The sequence below is a fragment of the Mustela nivalis genome (genome assembly GCF_964662115.1).
Source record: "Mustela nivalis genome assembly, contig: HAP1_SCAFFOLD_588, whole genome shotgun sequence".
NCBI lineage: Eukaryota > Metazoa > Chordata > Mammalia > Carnivora > Mustelidae > Mustela > Mustela nivalis.
The window spans coordinates 90308-102225 of NW_028136074.1; the positions used below are offsets into that span (position 1 = coordinate 90308).

At 35.8% G+C, this 11918-nt stretch overlaps 1 pseudogene across 1 annotated transcript; it reads right to left on the reverse strand.

Moving 5' to 3' along the window:
* Nucleotides 1-698: 698 nt before the first annotated feature.
* Nucleotides 699-1628, reverse strand: LOC309857270 (small ribosomal subunit protein uS5 pseudogene; annotated as a pseudogene). The gene has a single exon. The product of its transcript is annotated as a small ribosomal subunit protein uS5 pseudogene (transcript).
* Between the last annotated feature and the right edge of the window lie 10290 nt (nucleotides 1629-11918).

An 11918-nucleotide genomic window follows, 5' to 3' on the forward strand; every position in this document is an offset into this window, starting at 1 on the left:
GAGATTAGCTCCAACACATATTTAAACTCTCCTCTAGGAGCAACCTTAGTGGTAAAGCAAGAAGATAAACAGATGTATACACACCCTGGCACAAAATTATCACTTATGTTTGGCTTCCTAGTCTCCTCGTGTTACTTATTTATCTTAACTTCTCTCTGAAATCAGGGAACACAGAATCTCAATCAGTAGACATTTTTCTACTGAATTACCCAATAGTCCGATCATACCCCTAATACTTTTTAAAATTATTTCACTCATAATCCCAAATCTGCTTTGCTTCCTCATCTTAGTACACTGTAATTTGATTTCAAAATGAGGACAGTTGTCAGTAATGCCACATTCGTTCATCTATTTTACAATTCCATGTGCTTATAACTATGAAGATATGTTAATAACATCCATTCCAATAAGCCACCCTAAATTTATTATCATGAAACAAGACCTCAAGAAAGAGAATTCAAAATCATCCATGTATTTGCAACTTATTGCAATAAAGCCTTTATCAATAGACTTCCCTGTGCACATGGTGGTCAAATTGCTGGTGAAAACCAGCCAGATCTATTACAAGCTTTCTCATGGCTTCTAGGTAACCCAAGTGAGCCTTTATTGATACTGGGAAGGGATAAAGCAGGGAAGGGATAAACAGTGCTATAAGATTTGGCTAGACAAAAGTAATGACTCTCATTACAAAGTGAGTATTTTTTTTTCAAGCTTTAGTTCAGTTTATTTTTCTTGTATAAAACTATGTAGTAGCCACAGCTGGAGCCTGGGTCCTCTGAACAGAGACTCTGGTGTGGGTCTTCACAAGATGGTCCGTGAACTCCTGATAGGGAGACTTGGTGAACACAGTCTCCTTCCAGAGATCAGGGGTGAGATAGCTGTAGGTCTTGGAGATGGCATTGAAAGTAGCCTTGGCAAAGTTCCCTAGGGTGGCAGTGCAGCCCCTGGCCGAGGTGTAGCAGTCGTCAATACCAGCCATCATCAGCAGTTTCTTGGGCACAGGGGCCGAGACAATGCCAGTGCCTCTGGGGGCGGGGATGAGACGCACCAGCACAGAGCCACAGCGGCCAGTCACCTTGCATGGGACAGTGTGGGGCTTGCCGATCTTGTTCCCCCAGTAGCCTCGCCGCACAGGGACAATGGAAAGCTTCGCCAGAATGATGGCTCCGCGGATGGCAGTGGCTACCTCCTTGGAACACTTGACATCCAAACCGACGTGTCCATTGTAATCTCCGATGGCGACAAATGCCTTGAACCTGGTCCGCTGGCCCGCGCGCGTCTGCTTCTGCACAGGCATGATCTTCAAAACCTCGTCCTTGAGGGAGGCTCCCAGGAAGAAGTCGATGATCTCAGACTCCTTGATGGGCAGGGAGAAGAGATAGATCTCCTCCAGGGACTTGATCTTCATGTCTTTGACCAGGCGGCCCAGCTTGGTGACGGGGATCCACTCCTTGTCCGCGGCCTTGCCCCCGCGAGCTCCGCGGCCTCGGCCCCGGCCCCGACCACGGCCCCGGCCCGCCCCGGCCCCGGATGCCGCTGCCGAAGCCACCGCGGAAACCGCCGCGGCCTCCCATTCCAGGGCCCCCGGGCCCTCCGGGCCCTCTCGCAGCACCGGCGTCATCCGCCATTTGGTGTTCTCTCGGAGAGGAAACAAAGTGAGTATTTTAAAGCAAAAGAGCCTGTTGGGAATATTGTTTTATAAAATAGTGGTTTTTTTTATTAACTTTTTAAAATTCAATTAGGTAACATATAGTGTACCAATAGTTTCAAATGTAGATTTCAGTTATTCATCCATAGCATATAATAGCTAATGCTCAGTACTTACTGTTATAGCTTCTTGAAAGCAGAATTTTAACCCACTGAGCCACCCAGGCGCCCTTGAAAGCAGAATTTTAGATCACATTTTCTGATTACTTCCATGTCGTACAACACTTTCCTGCTAGCAACCTTCAAAACATACTGTTTGTTAGAGGAATTTCTTTAATAATAAATAAATAGGAATTCATTTAAATTTATAAATATATAAAATAAATAGGAATTTATTTAAATTTATTTAAATATTACACACTGTTTCATTGTTCATAAATAAGGTGATGATATTATAGCCATTAGTTGGTAGCACTGATATATCACTATCTTTTTACTTCTCAGTGCATTCTCTTTACACAAATAGATATATATTTTAAAAAATGTGAATCTGTGGCAAACTTGTAAAAAACCCTATACAGTAAAGTTTATCATTTTAAGTAATCTCAATTATCTTCCTCAATTGTGATAGTATATCCTTCTATCTAGGCCAGATATTGTATGAGGGATTTGAAGAGACATACTTTTCTAAATTTCACTTTTCTCATCTGCAAAATGCTTATCATGATCCTACAAAAAAATACACTTATAATTTTTTGATGAAAATTTATTTATTTATTTTAAGATTTTATTTCTTTATCAGAGAGAGTGGGCGAGAGAGCAAGCACAGGCAGACAGAATGGCAGGCAGAGGTAGAGGGAGAAGCAGGCTCCGGCCGAGCAAGGAGCCAGATGCGGGACTCGATCCCAGGATGCTGGGATCATGACCTGAGCCAAAGGCAGCTGCTTAACCAACTGAGCCACCCAGGCGTCCCTTTTGATGAAAATTTAATCTGTATAAACAATATATTTGCTGTAATGCGTGGTTCATGGAAAACATCTTTTTTAATTATAAGCAGTATTAGAAATTAAGTAAATGTGTCTATAATATTTAAAGTTTTAACACATAATTCCACTGCTTTGCCTTATTTTCTCAAATCCCTTTACCACTTTCACTGACAGAGTCAAATGTACTTTTTCTACTAGTAGCCAGCTCTTTGTCTTTTGTCAGAAAGATGCCCTTGTGAATTATTTATAATAGAGATATTAGCAATAATAATAATAATAATAATAATAAATAGCCATGAAAATGTTAAAAAAAAAGTTTTCTTAACTAATTAGGGTTCTTAGACATCAATTAGAGGAACCACCTCGGGCAAGCAAATTAATCTGCAAGACATTCCCAGAATTAACAAGTCAGTCAGATACAGGGTTGTCTGTAGACTGAAAAGAACTAGGTTTGGAAAATAGGTAAGGACAGTGAAAAAAGTGATCAAATTTTTGGGCAAAATAAACTCTTAGGTGTCCTTTCAATGGAGTCCTGTTCATTATGTAGCAGAAACTCTGGAGATTATCTCAATCCATTGGAGTCACCCCGTTTATTAGCTTGCTATTGACAAAGTTATTTACAAACTGTAGAGCAAGAGGTTATAATGGAGAAAACTGATGGTAATGCACAGGATTCTTGTTAACAATAATGCAAGTTAGTGATTTTTCATTAGAAAACATAAATTCTATAACCCAAATTATGGGCCCAGAGCACTTCTGCTGCACAACTCTGCTTATATCCCAAATAACCATGTGAACTAGTTTTAATATCTGCTTCTCTTATTAATTTTTGAATAAAAATTCTTGACACAAGTATTTTATAATTGTGTGATAATCATGAATTTAATTTTTGGAGAACAAAACACACTTTAGCATAACTAGGTTTGTTCACAGAACCAGCCTTGGTAACACACTTCTATATGTTAGAAATGATGTAATAAATGTAGAATATTGGGCACTTGTTTGGTATTCTTTGCCATGTTTTGCACTATCTAAAAAGAGATCAGTGAACTTGGACTGGAGTTAGTAGACATGGAAGAAAATAAAATATTACAGAGAAGAATACTCTGTGGTCCACAACCTAAACGGCCTGGGATTCCCATCATTTGGATCCCTGTAGCTTTACAGAAGTCAATTAAATTTGTGTATCTCTGATTAAAGTTGTTTCCCCAGTACTTTTTCAAACATCTCTTGTAAAGTATTGTTTCCCAGAAAAAAAGGGATTTTGCACATGTATCTGCCTTTGTCTCTGGTCATGATCTCAGTCAGTATCCTGGGATCGAGCCCCATATCGGGCTTCCTGCTCATTAGGGAGTATACTTCTCAGTCTCTCTCTGCAGCTACATCCCCCTGCCCCACTCATGCTCTCTCTCTCTCAAATAAATAAATACAATCTTTAATTTTTTAATTAAAAATAAGATAAATAAATTAAAATAAAAAGTCTGGGCTTACTGCCCCATTTAGCTCCTTTTGTTTTTTTGAGTTGTATTTAAAGCAGCATGAGAGAACATGAGGCTCTCAAACTTAAAAAAAAAAGGAAAAAATTGAGTTTTGTTAGGATTTAAGATCTTGTCTGCTAGACAAAAACGTTGGCTTTGTTAACATGTGAAAATTATCAAAAGGGAATAAGATAGAATTCTAATAATTTTTGTAGAAATTAAAAATTTTCTCCAACCCAATTACATACAGACCCATTAAGTAAATTCATTCCAATGTCCCAAACCAACCTTTTCTAATAGTAATGCATCTGTGTAAACAGGGTCAACCCAAGGAATAAATAAATATTATTATTTTTTTCCTGTCTCTTCCACAGTCTCATCTGGGTATATTGGTAGCAAGCCAATTATCTATCTTATAAGACATGATATCATAAGGAAGGGTATTCTGTCCATTTGGAACAACTGAAAATCATTGTAATTTTATCTTGGTGCAGTAACTTGAGATGGCAAAGTGTGGTTTATGAATATATTTTATTTTTTTTTTACTGGGAAGAAGAGATTATAGAGATATTGGTTATCCAAGAGAGACTGACAGGTGTTGATAGTTGCCAGGTCAATATCCATCTACTTTTTCCTTTAGTATCAGAAAGCACTGAGGGATTGACAACAAGGAAACTTAAAACAACATCAAATATTTTATTGTCTCTTTTCTAGTTACATTGTAACCATATGACAAAGTATCAGTCGTACAAGATATCATTCTCTTTTACCTCTATCTTTCTGCCAGAAATGTGGGCTTAATAGTGAGAACTCCAACAGCAATTTTTGCAACTGTGAATAAAAAGCCATGAAAACCTCTAAGATAGTTCACTTGACTTTCTTAAGACTCTGAACCAACACCAGAAAACACTCTCTGTAGTCTTCTTGTTAAATGAAAAATATGGTTAAACCACTTTTGACAGTCTACTACCTACAGCAAACTGTAAATCTTAATTGAAATATGTCCTCTCAGCTGTGCTTAAGCAACTGAGTCCTGAGCTTTTCAGGTTTTCAGTCTGAAAGAGTACACCTCGGGTGCTCTGAAAGGGAAGAGAAACGACACCCTGTTCTCCATATAAATTAAAGAAGAGAAATCTGTGCATTTAAGTGGGCCATATAAAATTTATCAAGCAGTTATCTCCTAACTCCTTCCTATCCAAATTACCTGATATGCTCTCCCTACTCCTTTATTCCACGTTACTGCCTTTTCACAACATGTCTTCTGTTATTTCCTTCTTGCAAGCTAGTTTTGATTTCTGCATCTAAAAAAATCAACAATCATTGTGTATTTCAATTCCCATTTTCCTCAAATGCATTGATTCTTCTTATCTATTACTCTTTTCTCATACTCAGTGTCTTTGTCTTTATGGGGTTTGTACTTTGCTTTTCCCCATCCTTTACTGCCATTATATAATCAATCTAATAACTTCTTAGAGAAAGTTAAAAATTCCCGCATAGCCACACGTGAACACAAAGTCACTGATTTTTAGCAAACCTATAAGATAGTCAGACATCCATTCAATTTCTTTTTTTTTAAGATTTTATTTATTTATTTGACAGAGAGAGATGACAAGCAGGCAGAGAGGCAGGCAGAGAGAGAGGAGGAAGCAGTCTCCCTGCTGAGCAGAGAGCCTGATTTGGGGCTCGGTCCCAGGACCCTGGGATCATGACCTGAGCCGAAGGCAGTGGCTTAACCCACTGAGCCACCCAGGCGTCCCTCCATTCAATTTCTTAACTGAGTCCCAAATGCATCCTGACTTCTAACCTAAACCTAAGCTCTACTTCTTACACGTTGTTATATGACCAAATTCTTTCAGTTCAGTATTTTGTAACATTTAAATATTAATCAGTTGATGCTTTGTTTGTGTATTTCTATGAAAATAATTTGAATACTGTAGATTTATTGTTATATTTATAGGTTTATAATCAAAGTTTCATCAGTTGAAGTTTTTGGAAATTTCAGATATAATGATTAACCTAAAATGATACTGCCTCAAATCCCTCTGATATCAAGGCCCAACACCTGATTATAGCCAAACCTGTGGTGGATAGTTCCATGGGAAATTGCAGTTACTTAACACTGATAGCATCTCATGTTCTCTCTCTCATTTTAGAATGTCTCCAACACAACCTGAAAGTGTAGGAGAGTTAATGTCCTCTGAGGACAGCTCTCAGTGAAGTGGAAATAAGAACCATAGGTAAAATTGTCAGTTTTCAGGTCTTCATGAGGACAACTTAAAGAAGTTTCTCAGGACCTTTCAGTAAAAGCAAGCCTTCATTTTCTATCCACAACAATTATATCAACAATGTACCTCTTTGACAAAGTTGCTTCTTCACTGTATCACTTTCCCATTCTTTTCTACCTTGGATAATCTCCCAGATAAACTAACAGTACTCAAATCCTTTGTCCTACTCTTTGCTCTCAGGATAAATGGAGCCAAAAGACTTAGATTAATATCAAGTTCTGAATGGGATCTTAGAGCTATTTCTGTCCAGATTTTCATAAACATAGGGACCTTTGAATTATCAGGCTATAAATAAGTTCTAAATGGAGGGGGCAAAAGCAAAAAGTAGAAATTTTTATGTTTGATTTTTAATCATGATTAATTGACTATTGATTATTATAAATACTAACATTATAAAAGTGTGGATCTTTGTAAAACAATGTCATATTGTAAGAAAGAAGTTGCATAATCCTTTTGAGAATATTAAACCAAGTGTTCAGGTGCCATCTAATTTCTTGTTTAATCCAGAACTTTGGTGTGCATCATCTTGAGGAATAGGATTTTGAAGTCCAGACAGACTAAGAGAAAACTGATCCAAATGTGTGTGTTTATATTTCTGCTTTTGTTGTAAAAATCAAAGTGTGATTGCTGGTTTAAAATGGTAAAACTAATAATGTTCATGGACTCGATTATAAATTTTCTAATTGTATGGGAAGAATCCAATAAACATAGAATTAATTGATTTGCAAATCCTCAAAGAGCTACAGGATCAGGTAGTGGTATGTTCTGATTCAACAGCATCATAATGCAGCATTTTATATGTGTGGCTAATGGATATTTTCATGAATGTTTGCTAGCTAGTCAGCCAATACAGAGAAATATTAGGTAGCGTAATTACTCACAGTTGTGTTTAATAAAATGAGAGAAAATTATCAAATGACACTAATAATAATAATCCTATAGCAGGCTAAATATTCAATGATAATTACAAGTATTAATCTAGCTTTCTTCCCTGATTATGACTCTGCTCTCCTTTATCATAATGGGAGTAGCAGATTGTCTGCAGTGAATTGTGAAAACGCAGCAGTGACTTTGGCAGTGAAGGCCTCCCATCAATTTTGATAGGTTAAAATGATTCTGGTTGGTCTTGAGCAAATGTGTCAATTTTTTTTTCTGTGTGTGTCATAAAAGAAAGAAGCAATAGTAAATTCTTGCTGTTATTCCATGGAGCCAATAAAATCATACTGCCAACAAGAGGCTGTTGACACCATAGGTGTAGTTAACTGTCTTGAAATACTACGCCTGGAAATAAAATCCTAATATTTCACATAACTTCTTTTTTTAAAAGAAACAAAACAAAACAACTATACTGCTTACATTTAGGGCCCTGCTGTTGTGTAACTATTTTTGAACATGTCTTCTGTAAGTGTATATATATATATATATATATATATATATATATATATATACATATTTTTCTGTGCAATAAATTCATTTAGAGATAAATTTGGATTGCAAATTATTTTGGGGGAGGCGTGGTATTTGTGGCTAGTCTTACAAGTAAAAAGGACTAAAAGAAAGAAGAAAAACATTTTTTATTACAGCATATTTACATCTGTCCAAAGTACTTATCTACTATAATACTGACTAATGTATAATACTGTACACAAAGAAAGAAGCTAAATGAGTTATAATTCAGTCAGTGTATAGCTGGCCATTTTAAAACTTACCACTGAATCTTTCTGGTATGCAATGTGATATCTGGCAATCTGGTCCAGTTCATTACATCAGGTCATTTGTATGTTCTTATTACCATTTTGATAGCATAGCACATTTTATAACCCAGACATTTTACAATGGAACTATGATGCATGTATTTTCAAAAGTATAGACATACATGAAGCTATGAGGTCAAAAAAGATGAATGTCCGTAGTACCATATAGACTCAACAAATAAAAGTGTCCAAGGGTCTGAGTGTGACTTATGAATATTGTATAAGATTAGGCCAACATGTGGTTTTGATATAAATAATCTGTTCTTAAATTAGAATTACAATCGTTGAGTACAGTGTTGAAAATGGCAGATAGATTTTAGCTATCTTTGCTCACTAGGGAAAATGGAAAAATGTTTAGTTTGGTCAGATTTTCACTTAACTTCTGAAAAATCTTATGTTTGAGAGAACCCTTCTGAAATAAGAATCCTTAAAGACATAACCCCTTTGGCACAAGTTTTCAAGAAACTTGTTTGATGTTGTAGACAATTCTATGGCACACGTACTGTTCTAGATGTTTCATGCCAATAATATGTAAGCCATACCAAGGCTACATATACATATAGAGATGTTCCTCAGCTTACAAGGGGGCTATGTACAGAGAAACACATAAAAAATTGAAAATGCATTTAATACCCCAAAACTATCAAATATCATAGCTTACCTTAAGCTTATTTAAACATACTCAGAACACTTACATTTGCCTGCATTTGGGCAAAATCATCTTAAGCAAAGCCTATTTTATAACAAAGTATCAAATATCACATGCAATTTATTAAATATTACAATAAAAAAAGAAGAATATATATATTCTATATATATATTCTATATATAGAATGCTTGTAAGAATATCAGGTGTTCACCCCTGTAATCTTCTAGCTGACTGGAAGCTGTGGCTCACTGCCGCTGCCCAGCATCACAAGATGGCACCATATAGAACAAGAGTTTCAGGTGGTAGGTGTTGTAAGTTTTACCCAAACTGACATTGGTTTTTGTCATCATATATGTCAAGTAGTTTTCTCAGGTTTATTTTTAGAATATCCTTGTATAATGAATATTTACACTGATATCTAGTATAAAAATCTTGCAATTTAACAGTAGAAACATTAAGATATTGAAAATCAATCTATTTCTTTAATTCATTGAAGACATTTTTGGCTTGTTTCCAGTACTTTCTTACTGGTTAAAAAATGAATTTGAAGTAGTCTGGATTTCATTATTATATGGCACTTTCCCTTTGATGAATACAAAGACGATATTCTATATTAGCTATCTGAGAAGAATTTATTTTTTTAATTTTATTTATTTGTAAGAGAGAGAGTGAGAGAGAGCACAAGCAGGGGGAGCAGCAGGATGAGGGAGAAGCAAACTCCCGGCTAAGCAGGGAATCTGTTGCAGAACTGAGTCCCAGGACCCTAAGATCATGACCCGAGCTAAAGGCTCAGGCGTTTAACTGACTGAGCCACCCAGGTGTCCCAATCTGAGAAGAGTTCTGTATGCTATTCCTATTAATATGCAGTTTAAAGTCTAGGTAATTAACTTAATATTTTAGTGGCTATTGCATAGATAGCACTATGTTCCAGGCAGAGAGTAAGAAAGAAATATTAAATCAACCATATTCTATGCATTCTAAATGAAAATAATTAATCGATCATAAAAATCCTTCTATTTATGGAATATCAACTTATAAGCTTTCCTCCATATGAACAATGCCAAATACCAGAATAAAGGGTCATCTAATACAAATAAAGGATAGAATTAAAGAATTCTGGTAAGCCATTTAATTTTGAAAAATGGTGTTCTATTGTTGCTGAGTTGTGGTTTTCAGTTACATAATATCTGATAAGTGTAGAAGTAACATGAGTGTTACGTGAGATGAGAAATGGTATATAATTAAGATATTTTTAAAAGTACAGATAAATACAAATTTGTAAACATAGCATTATGGAGGAGTAAAAATAAATGATAGCTACACACTCTAAAGTGAATAAAACTTGGAAAGCTAATAGAGAAGTAAAACAAGGACAGTGCAAAAAGTATGGTACATTTTTATGAAGTTCAAACAAATTCTGTGAAATCATAGATGGACTTAAAGATACTATTATGTATCAAATATTGTAAAAATTAAGCAAGGAAATAGCAAACATAAAACAACCAAAGCATACAAACTTGGGTAGATACAAGAGGTGTGATCATGTTCTACTTCATAAAGAGATGAGTTAATAGATAAATACAAGTAACTAGACTTTTTAGAAGTTTATAAAACGTTGCCTGTTATTTCTTAGTAATATAAAATATATGGTTTTCTAACAAAAACGTTTATCTTAAAATATTTAAAAATAAATTTCAGGCTACTCCTAAGGTTATATTTACTTTTCCACAGTAGGAAAAGCTGGTTGTTGTAGTTGTATTTGTTTGTTTGTTTTAGTCTCCTCCTAGTTTTTATTATTATAATGTGGAATGAGGAATGTTAGATTGAAAAGTGAATTATTTTATAGACAAAAATCATTACTTGATTCACCTCCTGGTACAGCAGATGGAACTCCTGAAAATATGCCCTTTTGCCTTATGGAAGAGTAACAGTTATGCTTACTTCTGAAACATACTTGGTGGTGGCCCTAAATAGTGACACCATAGTAAACATTTTGAATATTTGCAATTAATTTTTATAGTCATAGGGCTCCAAAAGGCACTGCAGGTATCTTAGCAGGTATTTCAATAAGGCTAAAATTTGCCTGACTGTTTAAAAATATTAGCAAGGCACAAAACATGGCAGAAGTATTGTCCTCAGATATTATTTTTTTCCATATGCTCCTGATTCCAGACATGACAAGTTATTTTTCAAATATTTATTATAAAAGTTTTTATTTATTTATTTGACAGAGATCACAATAAGGCAGAGTCAGGCAGAGAGAGAGAGGAGGAAGCAGGCTCCCTGCTGAGCTGAGAGCCCGATGTGGGCCTCGATCCAAGGATCCTGGAATCATGACCTAAGCCGAAGGCAGATGCTTTAACCTACTGAGCCACCCAGGCTCCCCCATGACAAGTTATTTTGATAGATGTATATACAGTGTATTTTCCAGTTATAAGAAAAATGGTTCTGCTATTTTTAACCTTTTTAAAAATTAAATAATTTTTTTCATTGAAATTTTATTTTTTAATGTTTTACTTTTCTTTTCTTTTTTTTTAAAGATTTTATTTATTTATTTGAGAGACAGAGATCACAAGTAGGCAGAGAGGCAGGCAGTGAGAGAGAGAGAGAGAGGGGGAAGCAGGCTCCCTGCGGAGCAGAGAGCCCGATGCGGGGCTCAATCCAAGGACCCTGAGATCATGACCCGAGCTGAAGGCAGCAGCCCAACCCACTGCGCCACCCAGGCGCCCCAATGTTTTACTTTTCAATATACTACTTAGAATATAAAACCTATTCCATTTTGTAAGATGTTACCATTTAAAAAATGGTAATTTTCTCATTGTGTCTTCCCCTCACATTGCTTTATTTTGAATAAAAAATTTCACAATAAACATAACTGATGCTTTCCTTCTGATGGTCCCTCTGTTGGTCATATTGTATATGAGCCATGACAATTAGTTTTACAAAATTTATTGATGTTTGTTGATATGTTTTATCATAACTAATTTTCCCTCCCTTATCTAGATTCCCCAGCTTTCAGACAGGTGGACACTTCAATAAACCATACCCAAGGGATGTATCAAGTACTTCTTAGACATTCTCTCAGATCCTTGAGGTGTCATTTTGCCTAGGGATTTGCA